The sequence below is a fragment of the Mesoplodon densirostris genome, chromosome 19 (assembly GCF_025265405.1).
Source record: "Mesoplodon densirostris isolate mMesDen1 chromosome 19, mMesDen1 primary haplotype, whole genome shotgun sequence".
Classification (NCBI taxonomy): Eukaryota; Metazoa; Chordata; class Mammalia; order Artiodactyla; family Ziphiidae; genus Mesoplodon; species Mesoplodon densirostris.
This window is the reverse complement of record NC_082679.1, coordinates 49,304,457-49,328,710: the sequence shown is the minus strand read 5'-3', so window position 1 is coordinate 49,328,710 and position 24,254 is coordinate 49,304,457. Positions and strand designations below refer to the sequence as shown.

General features: G+C 37.3%; 1 pseudogene; it reads left to right on the top strand.

The window, feature by feature from the left end:
- Positions 1-5,004: 5,004 nt before the first annotated feature.
- On the top strand, positions 5,005-9,935 carry LOC132479682 (large ribosomal subunit protein eL20-like; annotated as a pseudogene).
- Positions 9,936-24,254: the final 14,319 nt, after the last annotated feature.

Here is a 24,254-nt window from a genome sequence, read left to right as displayed (position 1 = left end):
TGCTTACTCTAGGGGGAAAAAATAACATATGGAAATATGCAGAAAACCTCATAGAGTGAAATGTAGATAGCATAAAGATATACGATCAAGCTTCCATGAAACAAATGTGAGCTATTGTGTCTATCCTGTGGTTCAGAGTAGAATAGAAATGTAGGTTTCCTGAGCAGGAAATTGTTTACTTGCACACCAATTTTCCAGGACCCATCTTGGAACCACCTTACAGAATGTGAAATGGAAAAGCTGTGTGACAAGATTGAAATGATGAAATCCTGAGATTTCTGCTATATGGGAAGATTGGAAGTAATGCTTACTAGAAAAAGATGGTTCAAAATGGATATAAATTATGTCATTAAGATGCACAATAAGATTTTGAAGGGAGGGCTATTACCAAGGAGGGGCATTAAAGGTGATTTGTAGGAACAGCTCAAGTTTGAAATAGTGTGTCGAATTCAATGGGCCCAGATGGTTCACCAAAGCCTAGTTTTCAACAGTTTGCTAATCATCTTAGTTTTACAAAATATTTTACAATACAACCTTATGCATCACTTAGTAAAAATTTAATTAGTACTTCGATATTTATTAAAACTAATGGGACCCATGTAATTTAGAAACCACATTACTCTTTGACTACCACCTATTATAATTATTTAGTGACTATTTGATTAAACTTTGAAACACCTAGGAAACATTTATTACATTCTCACAGTCTAGGCACATAATCTATTATTTAAAGTACAGTGAAAGCTATTATCTATAAATTAGCTAAAGAACACATTTCTAAGGGCAATGAAAACTTGAAGTACCACTGATCCTGGAAAATGAATTCTCAAACTATTGGAGGATTTCAATATCATTACTAAAAAGCAATCTGTGAATACTGTTGGAGGAATAACAAAGTTACCATACCTTTCTATTTTCTGGTAGTTTTTTTTTTTTTTTTTTTTTTTTAATTTTCTGGTAGCTTTGATTGGGCATTGTCATCCCGGCAGGCCCAGTAGGGCATCACTTCCTTCTTATGCTTACAGAAGACAAATCCAGTGAGTCAGCTATAGCCCATTCAGGATTCATCTCTTAGGCCCAGCTCTACAGTACCTCATGTTTGTAATTCACTTTGTTTTCCTAATCTTGAGCCCCCTGGGCTGGTGTGTCATTCTCAGTCCCAGGTATATCCATAGTCTACAATCTTCAGCCATGTTTGTCCAGGTGATTCAATTGGCCTTATGCCTTTGCACAGCCATGTTCCACACTGAGCACTGCCTTGTCTCCAGAATGCCTATTTGAGTCCCAGACTGCACGAATGGTTCTCCATAGCCCCTTTCGCTGAAGCCTAGACCTGTCCCCTGACCTCTTAGCACTGACTCTTGTTCTATATCAAAGGAAGACCCCTGGAATCAAGACATGAAAAGTGGCCAGGACTATTGTAGGCAAAGAGATCAGCATGAAGGATGCTCAGACATAGGAGGGACTCAAAATGCTCAAGGAACTGCTGGGAGATCACACAGCCCATTCCGCAAGGCCACTTTTAAAAAAATTAAAAATCGCAAAAGCCTGCACCACCTATACACATAGATCTAAAAGTAATATTTGATGTTTGAAATCCCCAAAAATCCAGTAGTATATTATGTTATGCACTTTCTAAAGCAAGAACATAAGTTCATGTATTTTTGTAAAAGTTTTTTTAAAGAATCTTAACCATAAGAATTTAAGCAAAGTGTTTGGTGGTGGCTTGGGGGTTGGTGATGGTGGTGGTTATTTTGGGGGTTTTTTGGGGGTTTTGATTTTGTAGTGGTTGTTTTTGTTTTGTTGATTAGGAAGATCCATTTCCATTTTCTAAGCATTCTGGTTAATTGTGATTTAAGAGCATGTAAATGCTGTGGTTATCTATTGCTGAATAATAAACCACTCAAAACTTAATTGTATAAAACAACCACCAGGGAATCTCCAATATAAAGAAGAACATACAACCAAGAATCACTAAACATTTTAGGAAAACCAACACCACAAAAGAGAAGTATCCAATAGAGGAAGAATTAACACATGGAGAAACTGAAACCCTCTTAAATTAATTGCTGGTGGGATAGTAAAGTTGTGTGGGTACTCTGTAAAACAGTTTGGCAGTTTCTCAAAACATTAAACAAAGGTATCATGTGATCCTGCAATTCCACTCCAAGGTATACCCAAGAGAATTGAAAACATATGTTCACACAAAAACTTATACACAAATGTTCATAGCAACATTATTCATAATCATCCTATGTCCATCAACTGATTAATGGATAAACAAATGCAGTATATCCATACAATAGAATACTATTCATCAATAAAAAGGAATGAAGTTCTGATACATGCTACAACACAGATGACCCTTGATAACATTATGCCGAGTGAAAGAAGCCAGCCACAAAGGCCACATATTCTATGATACCATTTATGGTCCCCAGTAGTCAAATCTATAGAGACAGAAAGTACAGTAGAGATTGTGAGAAGCTGTGAGGAGGGTAAAATGAGGAAGCACTGACAATGGGTACAGGGTTACCTTTTAAGTAATGAAAAGGTCCTGCAATTAGATAGTGATAATGATTGCACAGCTTGGTAAATATACTGAAAATTACTAAACTGTACATTTTAAAAGGGTGGATTTTTTGGTATGTGAATTATATCTCAATAAAGCTATTATAAATATATATGTAGTTATAAATAAATATGTCAACAATAAATATATATAACATATATAAATGATAAAACATTGCATCCATAAAAAAAGAGTAGGCATCTATGAGAAAAAAATTAGAGATACAGTAAACAAAAATAATTGTCACTGAAACAAATAGATCAAGAGAATAGAATATAGAGCCACCCAAAATCCACACAAATATAGTCAACTCATCTTTGACCAAAGAGCAAAGGCAATACAATGGAGGAGCAAAGATAATCTCTTCAAAGAATGGTGCTGGAACAAGTGGACATCCACATGCAAAAAAATGAATTAAGACACAGACCTTATACCCTCCACAGAAACTAACTCAAAATGGATCATAGACCTAAAAGTAAAATGCAAAATTATAAAACTACTAGAAGTTAAAGTAGGAGAAAACCTAGATGACTTTAAGTATGGCAGTGACTTTTCAGATAGAACAAAGATAAGATCCATGAAAAAACTAATTAATAAGCTGGACTTCATTAAAGTTAAAAACTTCTGCTCTGCCAAAGACAATATCAATAACATGAGAAAACAAGCCACAGACTGGGAGAAAATACTTGGAAAAGAGACACTGATAAAGAACTGTTATTCAAAATATAAAAACTCTTAAAAGTTAACAAGAAGAAAACAACCCAATTTAAAAATAGAAGACCTTAACAGACACCTCACCAAAGAAAAAATACAGATGGAAAATAAGCATATGAAAAGATATTCCACATTGTACATCATCAGGGAAATGCAAATTAAAACAAGATACCACTACATGTCTCTTAGTATGGCCAAAATCCAGAACACTGACAACACCAAATGTTAACAAGGATGTGGAGTAACAAGAATTCTCATTGATTGCTGATGGGAATGCAAATGGTACAGCCACTTTGTAAGATAATTTGGCTGTTTCTTACAAAACTAAGCATATTGTCACCATATAATCCAGCAATCACACTCCTTGTTATCTACCCAAAGGAGCTGAAAACAAGTCCACAGAAAAACCTGGTCACAGATGTTTAGAGCAGCTTTATTCATAACTGCCAAAACTAGGAAGCAAGCAAGATGACCTTCAGTTAACAGATAAACTGTGGTATAACCAGACAAAGAAATATTCAGTGCTAAAAAGAAATGAGCTATCAAGCCACAAAAAGACGGGGGTGAAATCTTAAATTCATGGTACTAAATGAAAGAAGCCAATCTGAAAAGGAAATATACTCTATGATTCCAATTATATGATTGACATTCTAGAAAAGACAAAATTATGGTGATAACAAAAAGATTAGTGGTTGCCAGAGGTAAAGAGTGAGGGGGTGGGTAGGTGGAACACAGAGGATTTTTAGGGCAGTGAAAATATAGTATGATACTATAATGATGGACTCATGTCATTTTACGTTTGCCCAGTCCCACAGAATGTACAACACAAGAATGAACCCTAAGGTAAACTATTAACTTTGAGTGATTATGATATGTCAATGTAGGTTCATCAGTTGTAACAAAGGTACCATTCTGGTAAGTGATGTTGATAATGGAGAGGTTATGCATGGGGCTGGGGGCAGAGGGCTGGGGCAGTGGTAGGGCAGGGGTGGGGGGGGGGCAGTAGGGGATATATGAGGAATCTCTATACCCGTCTCTCAATTTTACTATGAACCTAAAACTGCTCTTTTAAAAAATAAAGTCTTTTAAAAAATCATTGAAATTAAAACCTCAATACATGATCTAAAAAGAAAAGTGGACAGACAAAGCTGTAAACTAAAATAGTCAACTGGAAAATATAACTGAAAAGTTGTCTCAAAACACAGCACAAGAGCTATATAAGTTCAGGAAGGAAAAAAAAGAGATTTGAAGGATAGATTCAGAAATTCTAAATCACTGTGCTGTACACCTGAAACTAACATGATATTATAAATCAACTATACTGCAATAACATTTAAAAAAATAAAATTAAATATAAAATTTAAAAACTTCTAAATTTGCTAATAGGAGTAAAAGAAGAACAGAGAGGAATGGGTGGGGGTGATAATCAATACACACACACATAATTGTGGGAAATTTTCGGAATGTCAAACATAAGAAAGAAATCCTAAAAGACTCCAGAAAAGCTCCCCTTCCATTATGAGCACTGCCTATATGTGTGCCACAAAAGATCCCTTGATTTGAGAGCAGCTCTAGGGGTTCCACTCCATCTGTCCTTAGACAGACTGTTCCAGAGAAGACTAATCAAGAATCAATATAGCTGGGTACCCAGGACCATTTGGGTTAAGAACCCTATCTTCCTCTAATCTAGTTCTATGCAGGCTCTCCACATAAAAAACATGGAGAGTGCCTACCATATGCCAGATGCTGGCCAAGATTTGAACCTAAAAGTCTACAGAAGGTATAATTATTTTTCAAAATAAGGACACTTTCAAACATGCAAGGATTCCATTTACCATACACAAACTCACTCTAACAAGAATTTCTCAAAAATATACTCCAGAAAAAAAAATATCAGAGAGAGACTGGATATAAAAAGCAAGGGTGAGCAAAAGAACCAGAAAAACTAACTAAATTTAAATAAACGTTGATTTCAAACAAACAAAAAACGTTAACAGTTTGGAACTCAAGACTTGAGAAGTGTTGGAGAAAGTGGAAAGTGACAAAAGCAAAAATACATCAAGGTTTTCACGTTATTTAGAGACAGGGTAGGGATAGCCCATATAATGGCAGAAAGATATACAATCAATATCTATGTTAAAATTTTAAGTGTAACGACTAGAAAAAAAGAAGTGGAACATATAACTTACAAACCACAAGTGGAGGGAGAAAATGGAATAAAATAATCTGATCAACCAAAGATAGGCAGAAAGAGGGAGAAACAAATAAGGCACTGTATCGTAGAAAAACAAATAGAAAACATAAATAAGTCCAAAACATTGGTAATTATAATCCGGGTGAAGGATCGCTGTCTATTAAGAAAATAAACTTAAATATTCCAGTAGAAAATCCACAGACTATATTTAAAAGACGTATCTAAAATAAGACAATACAGAAAGAGTGAAGATAAAAGTATAGGATACACTAAGCAATTCTCAGTATTAGAAAAAAGGAAACCATTTTAGACAAATGCACTAAAAGGACAAAAAGAGGTGTTTGCCAAGAAAATGTAACACATGAACTTTTGGGCATATCTAACAACACAGCTTTCAGGAACCAGCATATAAAATAAATGAACAAAAAGTAAGAACACTGAGTATTTGATTAATATAATTAATGAGTTTGATCTAATAGGTATAAAGTAGAAGACTGAACACAACAAAGAACATTCTCCTCAGTCAGGGACACTCACAAAAGAAAACTGACCACATATTAGGTCATGAAGAAAAATCTCATTGACTCCTGTAAAGGAGAAATCATACAAAGCTATACTGATTGATCACAATGAAATAAACTTAGATTCATCATCAAGAAGATAGCCCAAAAAATCTACATGGACATAGAAACTTTCCCCTAGACAATAACTCATGTTTAAGAAAAAAATCAATATATAACTCAAAAACTACTTTGAAATGAATGACAATGAGACAATTGTTAAACGCATAGGATTTAGGTAAACAGCACTCAGAGGAAAATTTAGGGGCATTCAATGACCCTGCTCTCCTACTTCTTGGCATCTTCCCCCAGAAAACATTTCCACTGTGCACAGAGGTATGCACAAAGGTTTTTATTGCATCGTTGTTTGTCGCAGTTAACACTCGCTTAAAGATGGATACTTAGGTTCTTTCCAGATCTTCCTAGCTCCACGTTATAGAATACTATTCAATACTTCAACAGAATATAGTTATACATATTGAAATGGAAAATTTTACAAGATATAATGTTAAGTAAAAGTTTTTAATGCAGAAAAATTAAAATATTGTAACACAATTCATGTTAGAATAATTTAACAAAACTTAAAACTAATATATTTCTACAGGTACAGGTCTATTCTACAGAGAAAAATGTCAGGAAGAATAGCTGAGGACTAGTGTGTTAGTTTTAGGTAAGAGAGAAGGATAGAAAGAATAAACAAACAGTAATGTTTGAATTTTTTTGAACAGGAAAGTATTTACATAAAATCTGTGTAATATAAAAAGAAAAGTTAGCTATATGAATTATTATAAAATAATCATCAAATTCTTCTGTTACAGACAAATTTTGCTGGAACCATTCATTCAGCTTACATACTAATTTTTGCTCAGGCAAGTTTTGCCCAGAGAAGTTCTTATTAATAAAGCTAGCGTCTTTTCATTTACAACTTTGGGGGAAAGGAAAACATCAGAAAGTTTTCATTAATGGGTTTAGTTAATTACATCATTTCACATTCTAAATTATCAGACTAGAAAAGCGGCTAAGATAGAAGGGGCAGAAGACATAGATGAAGCCCAATTTTACAAACCCTATTTATTGCTTAAGAATTGTGATGATATTGTCTGCAAAATAAATCTTCAAAGCACTCAGTTTCCTCAGTGTCAACGCATTTTAAACACCTGTACCTTAGACTCAGCCTTAAACACAGGGTATCTTTTAAGAGAAAAATTCATCAATATCATTAACTGCACAAGACAGGAACCAAAATGTAAACTACAAACATAAAAACGAAATAAAATGTTACATGAAGAAAGTGCAAGAAAAAAACTGCAACCCATTTCTCTAGCTCTACAATAAAATATTAAAATAATTCAGATACATTGGTTGTTAAATGGGGAGGGAGGAGGATGAATAAAAAAGTTACTCTAATTTAAACAAAATTAATAAAGAAATGTTCTGCATAGCTTCTTTTCCTGTTTCTACTTCTAATCATTTATCATGCAAATGAAAGCAGTAATGGAAAATGTAAAGAAAACAAATTCTGCAATATAGTGAAACCCGTACCCAGCAAGAGATAAGACTGAATATCAGAAGGGAAGGGTCTGAAAATTAGCTGTCTGTACAATAACTGGGAGGGAAAACTGTTTTATTTAGCCTGGAGGGATTTTTTTGTAGCAAACTGACTAAATTAAAATCCAGTCTATTAAATCCAGTATCATACTAGAAAATGCCTTTTCCTTGCACTTTTAGATAAATTTTCATTGATCTCATTTTATGCATGATTACATTTTTAATGAGTTGTGCAATATTTCCAGGCTAATTTTAAATCCCCTCTCTCCCCCTCCCCTCCCCCGCCCCACTTATGGCTTGCTGGATTAACATTTCTGATAAATTGTTGGACCAGAAAGAAGGAGCATTACCAAGATGAAATAAACTACCTCCATTTTTTTGCAGCTCTAAAGCGATAATAGATACAAATGCCCACTGTCTAATTATGTCACATCTTCCAATTCATTTCACAAAAACAATTATTTTATTTTTATGTAATAGGCATGTTACCTTGTATTCATTATAAATGACCCTGAACAATATATAGTCTATTAGAATAAAAAAATTTCACCCCAATACTGATCAAGTAAACTTAGTGTATGATCAACTAAAAAGGAATGACCAAAAGAAGCAACTTCAGAAACTAAGGAAAATGGAGACAATTAGAAAATCTATACACTAAGAAATAGTTTTTTTTTTACATACTGACATTGTTTAAAATTAACTTTCAAAATACAAAATAATACTGTTCATAAACGCTTTAAAAGATCCATTCTCATATGAGACAGGAGGCTGGGAAAGCGTGAAAACCTTAGGAAAGTAAGATAATTTTTCTCCACTAGCATCTTCAGGTCTATATGCCAAGAATAAAGATAATTTGATGGGAGTCGCTTGAATTCCAGCCTCTATTCAAGAAAGAAAGTCAGAAACCATTAAAATTGGGACCTATGACCAAGACTATTGTAAGAGTTCTTAACATCTATGCTTCTCCCACTTCAGCTATTTTTATAACTCTGTCTGATTCCTTGTGATGACTGAGAGTAAAACTCCATAAACAGATGAATACTTCTAATTCAAAGACTGATTACAAGAATAAACAAAATTAATTTCATTTCTATAGTGCTTACAAGAGATATACCTAAAAAACAGACCTTGAAAGATTGAAAATAAGAATACAGGAAAAGATTAGCCAAGCTAATACTAACCAGAAGAAAACAGTAATTTTAGCGATTTTTAGTAATTTTAGTATCAAAGTACAAATTAAAGCAAAAAGGAATAAAAGGAAAATTCCACAAGATTTTATTTATATATATATATACATATGTGTGTATATAGATATACATGCATGTGTATGTATACACACATGCATACTTGGACCATATGCATGCACAAAGTATTAACTTGTATGCTCCTAACACAAAATAGCTTCAAACTATAAAAGTCAAAAACTGACAATAATCAGGGGAAAGAATGAACATGTTAAATGGAGACCTGGAAGGTGTTAAAAGAGACACATATTGAACTTCTAGAAATGAAAACTATAATGCATGAGATGCAAATATGGTGTATGGTATTAACAGGAGATTAGACAAAGTAGAAGCAAAGATTAATAAACTACAAGGCATAGCAACAAACCATCCAAAATGAAACAGATAGGACCAAGAAAAAAAAAAAACCCACAAGGAAAAAATGAACAAAGCAGCAGTGAACCATGAGACAACCTCAAATGATCAAATAAAACTGTCATCCCTTAAAGGATGGGGAGCAAAAAATATTTGAAAAAATAATGGCTAAAATTTTTCCAAATTTGAAAAAACTATAAGCCCTTTTGTGGGTGGTGGCCAGCCTGGAGGGTGTCACGAAGGCCTCATGCACACTACAAGAGCATAAGGTGGGGGGGGGCCTCCCACCCACCCCCAAATGCCACTCACCACCCCTCTACCACATAAAAATCTTTGTACCTAATCATGTTGTGCTGATACTTTGTGTCTCAGCTGAAGAAGATGAAGTCTTCAGGGGAAATTATCTACTGTGGGCAGGTGTTCAAGAAATCCTCCTGCAGGTGAAGAACTTCAGCATCTAGTTGCATCACAACTCTGACAGCGGTGCCCATGTGTACCAGGTGTACTGGGACCTGACCATCACAGGCACTGCCACTCAATGCTACCATGACACAGGTGACCAGCAGAGCACCTGGGCCCACTCAATCCAGATCATGATGGTGGAGGAGATCACAGCCAGCAGGTGCCACCTGCCAATAGTCAAGCAGTTCCACAACTCCAAGATCAAGTTTCTGCTGCTCCACTGAGTCCTACATCACCAGCTTCAATCATGCTTCACCATCAAGAGGCCCAACACCTTCTTTTAGATACAGGGCCCTCCCCATCCCTAGGTCTGCCAAAATAAACTCTTTGTGAGGAAAATCCCAAGAAGCTGAGTGAACCCCAACCATAATTATGAAAAATGAAGAAAACTAAAACACATCATAAGCAAGTTGCTTAAAATCGGTGATAAAGAGGAAAACGTGAAAAGTAGTCAGGGGGGCAGAAAAAGAGACACATTATGTACAACGGATGAGAAACAGCAGGTTTCTCATCAGAAGCAAGGTAAGCTAGAAAACAGTGCAACATCTTTAAAGTACTGACTAGGGTAGTGGGGGGCAGGGAGAGGGAGGCAAGGGGGAGACAGTGAAAATAGATAGAAAAATGAAGGTGAAACAAAGACCTTATCCAAACATAAAAAATTGAAAGAAATAATCACCAGTAGACCTGCACTACAAGAAATAGTAAAGTAAGTGCCTCAAACAGAATGAAAGTGATACCAGATGAAAACCTGGAGGTACACAAGAGAAGGAAGAGCACTGGAAATAAAACCTAGAAATGTAAATATAAAGACTTTTTTAAAAAAAACTTAATTTATGTCTTTAAAAGATAAGTAACTGTTTAAAGCAAAAATAATAAAAAGGTATTGTAGGGATTTCAACATACATAAAAATGAAATGTATGACAATAGTTTAAAGGCCAGGAGAGGAAAGAGAAATGAAAGTATAGCATTGCCAGTCTCTTACACGGTAAGTGTACAGTAGCAAAGATTGACTATGATATGTTAAAGATGTATAATATAAACACCAAAGCAACCAGTAAAAGAAGTTATAATTAATAAGACAAAGAAGACAATATGGAGTCATAAAAATATTAATCTGAAAGACTGAGAAAGAAAAGGAGTATAAAGGGAACATAGAACAGAAGGGACATACAGAAAACAAAAGCAAGATGGTCAGTTTGATACAATTATACCAATAACCATATTAAATGTAAATGGTCTTTAAAAACACAACTAAAAAGCAGAGATAATTAGATTAGGAGAAAAAAGGGATAGCACCAAACTCTATGCTGCTGCAAATTAAGAAAAACAAGTAAAAAGTAAAAAGAATGAAAAAGATATCCTGTACTAACAAATTTAAAGAAAGTAGGAGTGGCTATATTAGTATCAGACAAAGTAGATTTCATCATCCAGTATTTTAGGTCTAAGATACAGTACCAATTTCAACCTTGAATTAAAATCTTTACCCAAGCAGTGAAACAAGAACATGCTGTCATCATTACTGTCCAACTCTTTTACTCATGCTATAACAGTTGGAAGTCAAACTTTTAATGGCCTTTTTATGATCTTTTCTAGTTCTACATCATGGTACTCTCTGAAAAATAACCAAAATATTGTAAGAGAATTACAATATTTAAACATCCAAATCTAACCAGTTTCTGAATATATTTGTCATTTTTATCACAGAAACAGGTTTCAGGGAATTAAAGAATTATAATAAAAATCCAAAGCCTGCGATTGAGCAATTTAACTATTTTTAATGATGGTGAACAGTAAATACATGATCAGAAACATAAAATATTAACATCAAAGTGAAATACAGAAAGGCTCAGAAAGTACTAATGGCCTAAAGGAATGTAGTAGAGAATTTAAAAGACTATAAAGCTCACAAGAGAACATGACAAGAATCTAACACTCAAAACAGTAAAAGCCAATCTTACATTTGTTTAACCTACTGAAAATTTCTCTGTATTCTGGACAGCCACAATCTAAGACTTCAGCAATGAAAATATAATTAAGATATGCTAATATTGGACAAGAAAATAGTTAAGACCTGGGGATGTGGAAATGTCTTCCATACTGCTCAGGTGGGTAGTACGTGAACATGGGAAGGATTCTAGGGGTGGTGTGAAGAACTGCAGAAGTCCCAGAAAATGTTTTTACTTTTAAAGAAGGCATAAATCAGAAAGGTGGGAAGTTTCCATTAACGGAAACACTTCATAGACCTTTGCCCTGCTCTGCATGCAGAGAACAGAAATATCTATTTCAGGGAAATTCTGTGAGCAGAATTCAGGGAAATCAACAAGTTTGGTGCAGCTGGCTTTGACAGCAGTTTCAAATAGAAGTTTCAAAATGGACCTAAAAAAACTATCATGTTTCATTGCAAAAGCACCAGCTTTGAAGTTGGAACCCTCTAGTTTTCAAACCTGGCTCTACAAGTTTATAAATTGTGAGAACTTGGTCAAGCCTCTTGCTTGCTCAACATCTCAATAAAATCGAATAATATCTTCCTCACAGGGTTGTTAATAAGGACTTGCTCATATACATAAAGAACTGAATGGGCTTCCCTGGTGGCACAGTGGTTGAAAGTCCGCCTGCCGATGCAGGAGACACGGGTTCGTACCCCGGTCTGGGAAGATCCCACATGCCGTGGAGCGGCTGGGCCCATGAGCCACGGCCGCGGAGCCTGTGCTCCACAACGGGAGACGCCACAGCAGTGAGAGGCCCGCGTATCTCAAAAACAAAAAAGAACTGAAGTCACGGCTGAGCACTTAGTAAGGCCTAACTAAACAATACCAATTATTAAGAAAAATCAGGACCAATCTCACCACTTTTATTCAACATAGTTTTGGAAGTCCTAGCCATGGCAATCAGAGAGAAAAAGAAATAAAAGGAATTCAAATTGGAAAAGAAGTAAAACTGTCACTGTTTGCAGATGACATGATACTATACATAGAAAATTCTAAAGATGCTACCAGGAAACTACTAGAGCTAATCAATGAATTTGGTAAAGTTGCAGGATACAAATACATAGAAATCTCTTGCATTCCTATACACTAACAATGAAAGATTAGAGAAATTAAGGAAAACAATCCCATTTACCATCACATCAAGATGAAGAAAATACATAGGACTAAACCTAGCTGAGGAGGCAAAAGACCTGTCCTCAGAAAACTATCAGATAGTGATGAAAGAAATCAAAGATGACACAAACGGATGGAGAGATACACTATGTTCTTGGATTGGAAGAATCATTATTATCAAAATGACTATACTACCCAAAGCAATCTACAGATTCAATGCAATCCCTATCAAATTACCAATTACATTTTTCACAGAATTACAACAAAAAAGTTAACAATTTGTATGGAAACACAAAAGATCCTGAATAGCCAAAGCAATCTTAAGAAAAATGGAGCTGCAGCAATCAGGCTCCCCAACTTCAAAGCTACAGTAATTACTACTGTGTAGCTACAAAGCTACAGTAATCAAAACAGTATGGTACTGGCACAAAAACAGAGATGTAGATCAATGGAACAGAATAGAAAGTCCAGAGATAAACCCATGCACCTATAGTCAACTAATCTATGACAAAGGAGACAAGAATATACAGTGGAGAAAAGACAGTCTCTTTAATAAGTGGGTCTGGGAAAACTGGACAGCTACATGTAAAAATAATGAAATTAGAACACTCCCTCACACCATATACAAAAATAAATTCAAAATGGATTAAAGACCTAAATGTAAGGCCAGATACTGTAAAACTTCGAGGAAACCATAGGCAGAACACTCTCTGACATGAATTGCAGCAATCTTTTTTGATCCACCTCCTAAAGTAATGAAAATAAGAACAAAAATAAACAAATGGGACCTAATTAAACTTAAAGGCTTTTGCATAGCAAAGGAAACCATAAACAAAACGAAAAGACAACCCACAGAATGGGAGAAAATATTTGCAAACAATAAGACCAACAAGGGATTAATCTCCAAAATATACAAACAGCTCATGTGGCTCAATATCAAAAGAAACAACTCACTAAAAAAAATGATAAGATCATTTTTGTACCATTTTGTAAATTGGTACAGCCACTATGGAGAACAGTAAAGAGGTTCCTTAAAAAACTAAAAATAGGGCTTCCCTGGTGGCGCAGTGGTTGAGAGTCCGCCTGCCGATGCAGGGAACACGGGTTCGTGCCCTGGTCCGGGAAGATCCCACATGCCGCAGAGTGGCTGGGCCCGTGAGCCATGGCCGCTGAGCCTGCGGGTCCGGAGCCTGTGCTCCGCAACGGGAGAGGCCACAACAGTGAGAGGCCCACATACAGCAAAAAAATAAAAAATAAAAAAAATAAAAATAGAGCTACCATATGATCCACCACAACCCCACTCCTGGGCATATACCTGGAGAAAATCATATTTCAAAAAGATACATGCACCCCAATGTTCATAGCAGCACTATTTACAATAGCCAAGACATGGAAGCAACCTAAATGTCCATCGACAGAGGAATGGATAAAGAAGATGTGGTACATATATACAATGGAATATTACTCTAGGATGGACCTAGAGATTGTCATACTGAGTGAAGTAAGTCAGACAGAGAAAGACAAATACCATATGATATCACTTATGTGTGGAATCAAAAAAAATTGGTACAAATGAACTTATCTACAAAACAGAAATAGAGTCACAGATGTAGAAAACAATCTATGGTTACCAGGGGGGAAGGGGAGAGAGATAAATTGGAAGATTGGAATTGACATATACACACTACTACACATAAAATAGATAACTAATACGGACCTACTGTATAGCACAGGGAACTCTACACAGTAGTTCATAATGACCTATATGGGAAAATAATCTAAAAAAGAGTTGATATATATGTATATGTATACGTATAACTGATTCACTTTGCTGTACACCTGAAACTAAGAGAACTATCAACTAGACTCCAATAAAAAAAAATTTTTAATAATAAAAAAAATAATAATTAGAACCATCTTTCCTAAAGGGCCAGAAAATGCTGACTGGAATTGGCAAATGAACGTAAGATTGCTGACATAAAGGGAGCTGAATTTGTATGAGAAAAACTAAATTACAAAATTAAATAGTGCTTATTTAAGTAATGAGGCTGTGTTAGTCTTCAAAAATGGCGGCTATCACTTCTTTCCCTTCCTATAAAAGCAAGTCACTCTTCCCATTGAGAAGTGGAGTCTACTTTCCTTCTGAATTGGGGTTGGTCTTATAACTTGGATAGAAGTGACACTGTGCTAGATCCAGTCCTAGACTCTAAGCTCTGGGTGACTGCTGATAAGAAGTCTGACTAACCTGAGACTACCATGTTGTAAGAAGACCCTAGCTAGCCACATGAAAAGGACATGTGGAGAAGCAGCAAAGCATAAGGCATTCGAGCGAAGTTTCCTTGGAACTTCTAGCCCAGCCAAGATGCCAACTGAATGCAAAGAACTGACTAACCCTAGCTGACATCATCTGAGGAAGAAAAACCACCCAGCTAAGCCCACTCACTCAACCCACAGGATCATATAAAAAAAAATTTTTTTTTAAGTTTTGGGCAATGGATAAATAAAAGAGTCTAAACCCACCAACCATCAACTGTATTTCTCTAGGGCCTCTGACTGTCAGAAGCAGCTCGTCAAATTGTCGGTCCTCCCTTAACAGATTTTTATTGGGGTGTGTGCACTAGGAGTTTTGGACAACACTGGAAATGAGCATCATCCTCAAAAGTAAAAGGGAGAACTGCAATTCCTGAAACATTCTCTTTGCAGGACAAGCCTAGACTCAGTGGGTAGGCACTGCAAATAAGAACTGAGCCAGTGAAAACAGCCAGAATACCTCTAGCAGAGGGGTGGATCCTTTCTTATCTACAGCTAAAAGAATGCTTTGTGAAAAAAAAAAAAAAAAAAACTTTTTCTGACAGAGCCCATAGAAAGCCATCTTGCAACTATATCTCACTTTCAGGAAACCTAAATTTACTACCAAAGCCACTTTGGTAATTTTTTCTTTCCCTGCATAGGACTGATACTTAAGAACACAACCACAATCAGTCTTTTCAAATGCATCACCTCACTGGGATTTGATTTATGGTTTAAGAACCTGTTGGAGTCAGGGTTTTCCCTCCCTTTCGTGAATAATAAATTGATTACCATAACTAGTGGTCAATGCTGTGATGCCAGAAGATAGTTCTAAAAACACAAGATAATAAAATAGACAGAGTCCTTGAAATGCTTGGTCTTCCCCTTTGTAATTCTATTCCTTTCCTTAGAGTAAAACCTTTTCTCAGTCTTTAAATGACAGCTGTCTTATTATCACCCTCAACTGATTATGGATTAAAAAAAAGTTTTCTACCTCTTCCCACAAATTTTCCACGTAACCCATTTCCCACATCTTGTGGCAGGAAACAGCATGAAGAATGATTCTAGGCATAAAAACTTTTCAGGTCTTTAATACAGTGAACTCACCTCAATATTTCTCTGATTTGCTGTCAGTGACCTTACTCTAAAGAACCTTCAATGAAGTCATCTCCAGAATTTCAAGACAGTTATTTATTGGTTGATTCCTTTTACTCCACCATTTAACTTCATAAAATAAAATTAAGTTCTAAATTAAACAAATTTTAAGTAGCAGTTACTAACAGCAAGGCCAGAAAGACTTAATTTTGATCTCAAAATTGCCTGTTTTTATATCCAAAGTAGCATGCATTTTTATACACACCTTCCAAAAGAATGAAATAAATAGGCTTGGGTTTTCAGAGATAGAAACAAACAACATCAAAAAAAAGAGAAACTCTCATTAATTGAATATTTAATGTTAGCAATTAAGTGCCCATCACATCCCAAGTAGCAGAAATATAAAGATAAAACAGCCCCAGCTCCCAAGAAGTATATGAGTTAATAGAGATGCAGACACAGAACAAACTGTGTACAACATCTTGGGAAGAGAAAATACAACAGCGGGATACAAAGGGTGGACTGTGCATAGATGAAGTGGAAGGGCAAGGAGGAAAGGATTCTGAGGCAGCAAATTTGAGCAGGGCCTACAAACAGATGGTGCGAGAGAAGCAGGAAAAGGATAGGATTAGGCACATTCCAGACAGAGGAAAAGTCCCAGAACAGAAGCCTGAGAATCACCATGCATCTTCAGGAAATATGATGAATGAGTATAATAGCAGATCTGGGAAGGGAGGATGTATTAGTTTCATATAAGTTGCTCTAACAAGTTACCACAAACTAGGTGCCTCAAAAAAACAGAACTCTAGTCTCACAATTCTAGAGGACAGAAGTCAAAAATCAAGTTGTCAACAGGGTTGATTCCTTCAGAAGGCTCTGAGGGAAAATCTGTTTTATGCCTCTCTCCTAGCTTCTGGTGGTTGCTGCAATACTTGGGGTTCCTTGGCTTGTAGCTGCATCACTCTAATTTCTGCCTCTATTGTCATGGACCCTTCCTCCCATGTGTCTACAAATGGCCTTCTTATAAGGATACCAGTCATTGGATTTAGGGTCTCCCTAATTCAATATGATCACACCCTAACTAATTACATCTGCAAAGACTATTTCCAAATAAGGTGACATTCTGATGTTCCAGATGGACATGAAAGTTAGTTTGGGAAACACTGTTGAAGCCAGTACGGAGGCCATGCTGAGGAGCGTGGATGCTGTAAGGCTTATGTTTTTGTACTATCTGTAAGCCATCCACTCTTCTATTTTACTTCATTGTATTTTAAAATGTTATTAGGTCAGTTCTCTTTTTTTCCTTGTATAATTTATTTTAACAGAAAGCATCCTATCATTATTATAAATGAAAATCTTTCTTGCCATAAACTATAAAGTATCTATAAAATATTTACTAAATTTTAATGAAAGTATCTCAACAATCAAATATACAAATAATAAATCTGATTGATTTGAAAAATGTCTACCTGTAAATAGGCTCCTCAGTGATGAGAATGGAACTGTTGGTGACTACTTATAATAAAAGAAGTTTGGCTCATCTTCACTGGGTTTAAAAAGATGAGGCTCCACATCAGTAGGACAATTCTCCCCTCACAGGCCGAAAATCCTGATTTATTGTACACATAACTGAAGAGAGCCAAAGAAATTTAACCCCCTTGACTGATATAATTGAGAACTGAGAATCCGTTCCTAACCAAAATGATAATCATCACTTCTGCTCAACAATCTCTTGTCACCAGAAGCCATTTGACCAAAGCACTAGAACCTGTTCTACCTCAAAATGTTTTATGTTATTCGATAATAATGGAATAATGGAAAAAAGATTCTCCATAACATTCACCCCTGCCTCACAATTTGAGAAAATTCTTACAAGGATCTTCTAGCAAATCTTTCGAGTATCTTCTCATAATGTCCCAAATATTGTTGACAATTTCTTCACGTGGGTTCTTTAGGAGGTTTCATTACCAGGTCTTTCAGACAAGACTTTCAGTATTGTTGAGCAGATGAATGGGCCTAAAGGGCCCTGGGTGTAATCATATCTGCTACCATTTATTCACCGCTGCTATGTACAGCCACTGCATGAAGCTATCAATATGCTTTTCCTCATTTAACTATCACAACTTCTTCAAAATAGCTACAATTATTATAGTATATTACACTATATTATAGCAATCTATAGCTGAGGAGACTGAAGTTCAGAGAAGCAATGAGATTTGCTGAAACTTACACTGTCCGTAGGGGAAGAAGAGTCATGGCTCCAACCCAGGTGGGTCAGGTTCCAGCACCGGTACCCTGTGACCTCATGGGGACGTGAACTGGAATTGGGGCTACAGCCCTTTCTCACCTTTCCTAGGACACCTGGTCCTTAGATTCCAGCACCAGCCTGAGACACAAGGCCACGGTGTTTCTGCCTAGGAAATCCATGCAACTGGGCTGCAGGGAAACCCATCACAGGATGAGTGGCCAGTGGAAGTTGGTAGGGGAAGCAGAGGAAAAGTGTGGGGGCCTGAGCATGGAAGAAGTAAATGTGTCTAAGTTGGGACCATCACCAATGAACCTGATAAAAGGCTCTCCTCCTCCCTTCCCAAGCTCTTCTTATCCTCCATGCCTCCACCCCTAACTCAGCTCTGGGCAACTCTGCCTCCCAGCCAGGTCCATTCCAGTAATGCTTAATTCTCTTCAACTACCATGCAAGGCACAAAGAGGGAAACACTGCTGTATTCAATGAAGATCTATCAAAGGTTTTTAAGTAGGGAAGTGGCCTGATACAATCCACCTTTAAGAAATGTGAAGGGGAATGGGAGTCTTCAGGTCTAGAGATGACCTAAACTGCCATCCTAACAATTCATCTGGGAGACCACAAAGTCTTAAACTAGAGAAGTGGCAGGGGGAGCAAAGAGGAAGCAGTGGATCTGAAAGCCAAAAAGTAAAATGGTGAAATGGACCCTGGTGTGAGTGGCTGAAGAGTCCATGTGAGGTAGGTTTCCAGTTTGAGCAGTTGGGTGGATGCTGATACCATTAAGCATAAGAAGGAAGAAAGGAAGAGGTGTGTATCAGAAGGGAATTGGTTCAGTTTGGGAGGCAGTACCCAGCCTGTTAGAAGTGACTAGTAAGTAGATGGAGCTCAGAACAAGCCCTTACCATGAGACAATGACAACCAAAGCCTTGGACATGGATGCACTCAGACAGCAATCTCAGGAAGAGCAAGAAGAGCCCCAGGGACAAGTTTTCTTGCAAACACCAGCCTTTAAGAAATAGGGGAGGATCCGGACAAATAAAGGGGAGTGGTCAGAAAGGAAGGGGACCTGGAGAGCAAGGCCACAGAGGCCGAAAGCACAGACATTTTCAAGGAGGGTGTGAGCACAGTGTGAAATATGGCTAAGAAGTGAAGGAGGATAAAGAATTCAAAGAAGCCTCAGGATGTCGCCAGCAGGGGCTTATTCATGACCTTGAGAAGAGTCACACTTGGGAGAAAATGTCAAAGCCAGGGCACAGGGGGTACAGAGTAACTAGGAAGCAAAGTGAATGTGGCAGGTACAGACAACTGTTCCAAGAAATTTAGCAGAAAAAAAGGGAAAAAATAGAACAGTAACTTAAGTTGGAGCAGACCTGGTGGGAACGGGGTTGTCTGTTAGTTTTATTTTGAATTTAGGGTCAGAGCATAAAGGAAAGAACCAGAAAAACAGGGTGGGGGAAGGGGGGAGGACTAAAAGCAAGAGAGAAAGAGAAATAAGTTTCTGGAGAAAGATCCCAAGGATGTAAAAGACAATGGGTGGAAGGCTGAAGCAACAGATAATGGGGGGGTCACTCAAGAAGAAAATAGGCACATGAGTGGGGCCTAGGTGTAATCATAACTGCTACCAATTACTCAGTACTACTACGTGAAGCCACTGCGTGAAGCTATCATTATGTATTTTCCCATTTAACTCTTACAACTCTGAAGTAGCTACTATTATTATCTGTACTCTACAGCTGGGGAATCTTAGATTCCAACAGGTGATAAGGTTTTTTTTTTAATTTATTTATTAATTTGTTTTTATTTTTGGCTGTACTGGGTCTTTGTTGCTGCTCATGGGCTTTCTCTAGTTGAGGCAAGCAGGGGCTACTCTTCGCTGCGGTACGCGGGCCTCTCATTGTCTTGGTTTCTCTCGTTGCAGAGCACAGGCTCTAGAGTGCAGGCTCAGTTGCTCCGTGGCATGTGGGATCCTCCTGGGCCAGGGCTCGAACTCGTGTCCCCTGCATTGGCAGGTGGACTCTCAACCACTGCGCCACCAGGGAAGCCCCCCAACAGGTGATAAGGTTTGCTGAAGCTTACACTGTCCTTAAGAAAACAAGGGGGATTATGGAGAAAGGAGTTGAAGGCATGAAACCAAAAGTGGAGGATGCTACATGCAAAGTATAAATTGCTGTGGCTTCCCAAATAGGGAGACAAACCATGCCAGATATGATTAAATGGCATTTCCTGCTCCAGACTACAGGGATCAAGTTATGGATAGTGAAGTTTCTGTAATTAACTTATGTAACAGTGATCACTACGACCCATTTGGATGACCAGGGGAAACTGCAAACTCTTTAAAATGGTTTAGATGTGGCACAGCCCTGACCTAGGCTAGATTCAAGAATAGGAAAGAAGCTTCCCAAATGCCAGTGGCTTTAACCCATTTACATGTAATTTCTCAATAATTTTAAAAGCTCTCCACTTTCCTATCACTTTGCTTTCAACCTAATGAAAACACAGCTTTAATCTGAGGGAGGAGAATTGATTACATCTAAATTTATTCAGCTAGTTAAGAGAACCAGAGGCAATTACTAATTTACATTTTTATCACTGCCTTTTTAAACTTGATCTAAACAGGTTCTCTCTATTGGTCCATTGTTTTAAGAAACTCCTCAAAGCTTCTTGATGTTTAATCAATCTTTTTTTAATACTGTCATTTCTCATGGACTTCTGAAGTCATGAAGTCCATGACTCACCGACTTCTGCTTTGTGTCTATGAAAACCTTGGATGGAAGATTTTATTTTCCCTTATGGATTTTATTCTCTACAGCTAAAAGCATCAAGGAAATTTTAACTTTGTATTTCTATGAGGCTTCTTTCAAAGTGTGTTGACGGTGTAACTTATGGTCTGGTTGCAAATCGAGAATTTGTGGTTCTTTCTAAAAACATACTTTTGAGATCAACCAATACCTGAAAGAAGAGTTCCAATGTATAAACATAAGATGACAGTTCCAATATATAATTCAGGAAGTTTCCTTCCCTGGGCAGTTGCCTTCACACATGCATAATATCAACTAATTCTTATTTTTCACAAGTAAAATTTAAAGATACAGATGCAAGGTCTCTACCCTAGAGGAGTTTACAGATCCCCCAACCCCTGCCAACATTCATGAGCATATGTCTAAACACACTACACCAGCTCTTCCTGCAAGCATCTGGGACCCTACCTTCAGGCTTTCTCTGGCCACAGGACTATGCCTGAAGTGCTCAGGGAATTAATTCCCTAGGGAGCAGCCGTCAAGCCATGACAAATAAAATACAGTGGAGGGATACCTCAGTTTCCATACCCCTCAGGTGAGACAATTCTGAGACACACACTGTATAGTTTCTCCAAGGTCCTCAGCAGGACTGAGCCCCAGCTGCCCTCAACATTCACCTGCTCATCAAGGCATCTTTTATGGGCTTCTTCCCTCCCCTCTCACTTCCCTACTCTCTTTCTTGGAGGGTCCTGGAGTCTCTTTCCAAATGAACTACTTATACTCAAAGTTGGTGACTGTTGGGGAAACAAGGTAGGTTCAAAAGAACAGTCACCAGGTTAGAGATGGCAGCAAATTACCAGATAAAGCTGCAAAATCTAACTAACCAGACACCCTGTTCCCTGACAATGCTGACAACTTTGTGGTTTCTTCGTATTGGCATAGCTGTAGTTTCTCAGTTATGCAAAAGAGAAGAAACTTGGGAGAGGATATAGCCTTGACTTTCGTGAAACCATCTCAGTCAGGGTTCAGTCCAGGAAACAGAGTTTATGCCAGAGTTATCTATTTTAATAGAGAATATTTTATACAGGAAACTAGTCATAAAGGGGCTGGAAAAGCCAAGTCGCCAAAGAGGACAATAATGCAGTGATGTGCAACAGAAAGAAGCTACTATCTAGTTCCTCAAGATTTCAATGTATAGTTTACCTTATGATCCAGTCATTCTACTCCTAGGTCTATCTCTTTTTGCTTAAGAGAACTGAGAATTTCAATCTGAGAATTGAAAACATAAGTTCACACAAAAACTCACAAATGAAACTTCATAGCAGCGTTATTCATAATAGTCCCAAAAATGCAAACAACCAAATGTTCATCAGCTGATGAATGGGTAAGTGAAATGTGGTATATCCATACAATGGGAATATCATTCAGCCACAAAACTGAAGTACTGATATATACTGCAACATGGATGAACCTTGAAGACATTATGCTAATTGAAAGAAGCCAGTCACAAAAGGCCATGTGTTGCATGATTCCATGTACATGAAATATGCAGAAGAGGCAAACCTACAGAGAAAAAAAGTAAATTCTTGTTTGCCAGGGGCTGTGAGGAGAAGAGAACTGAAGTGACTGCTAACGGGTACAAGTGTTCTTTCTAGGACAATGAAAATGTTTTAGAAATATTCTACAATTAGATATTGGTGATATTTGTACAAGTCTGTGAATAATAAAATAAATAATAACAAATAGGTAAATAATAATAAAAAACAAAGAATTGTACACTTTGAAAGGGTGAATTCTATGGTGTCTGAATTATATTTCAATCAGAAGAATGAAAAAAAAAAAGGAAAGAAGGAAGAAAGGAAACAAGGGAAGTAAAGAGAGAAAGGAGCCACTATCAACCTCTGAGCAAGAGGGACAAAGGGCTGAGGTGCTTTACCAGAGCCCCCAGAAGAAACTGAGGCCACTGCAGAAGGGACTATGAGGTGGGAGCTGGAACCAGAGAAGAGGCACAGCCACTGTCAGGCACTCAACCTGAAGCAGAAGGAGACAGCAAGTAGTGCCCAGGAAGACATGCCCTGGCTTCTCCCTTCCTCCTGCCCACCATTCTCTTGCTGTTGGCCAAACCTAACTGGAAAGCAGTTAGCAAGGGAACCTAAGAAACAGACTGCAGGTGCTGGCCCAATAATAAACAGAAGAGCAAGGGAAGGGCAGAGAATGGGTTTAAGAAGAAACAGGCAAATGTCTTGCATAGAATCCCACCTCTTCAAATGTGAAACTCTTCCCAGTTGAGATTATTAACACAATGTGGCCAACAGGATGGGTATTATTTGTGAAAATCTAACACAATCACTCAATGAATGCTTTTTTGGAAATAATGGAGGAAGAAGGGGATAATTATTTTGGTAGTAGTTACATTAAAATGAAAAAGCAAGTGTTACCTTAAGCGAAATGGGCACTCTCATTTGGTCTTCCATTCTGCAAATATTACTGAGCACCTTAAGGACACACAGTAAGACTGACACTACCCTTGACCTCAAGGAGATCATTAAGGAACTCTCAGTCTATGGATGGGAAAAAATAGTAACCAGGCCTGATTAATATAAATCAAAAATTCAGGAATCATTACAGAATGGGAAGTGTTTATTTAATATGTAAATTTTAATACTGCTTTCCTTTCAAATACCTCAGAGAGTTCAAAACTAGAAGGAGAGCCTTTGGAAGGGTGCCAAAGAACCCTCCATTCTCACTCTATTTCAGTCTATCTAAACATCTTTACCTTGGGGCAGGCTGCAGTCTTCAACTATATTCCCACACACCTACTTCCGATTCACTATACTGCAAGGAATACCCACTTAAACACAGAATAGAACTTGTAGCTCAAATTTCCCAATGAAAACAACCTGGGTATGGGGGAACAAAGTCAAATTTAGACTGACCCAAGTTTCTACAAACCCTTCAGGACATTTAAAATCCCCAAGCATATATGGTTCCAACCAACTCTTGACATTCAGATAGTGAGTTATTATTCTGACATCTGTGAGCTGTTGCACCTTGCTGTTAATTTCATCCCTAGAAACAGTGTTGGCACAGAATCGACTCTTACAGGCATTAATATGAACTGAGGCTAGATTCCTGCT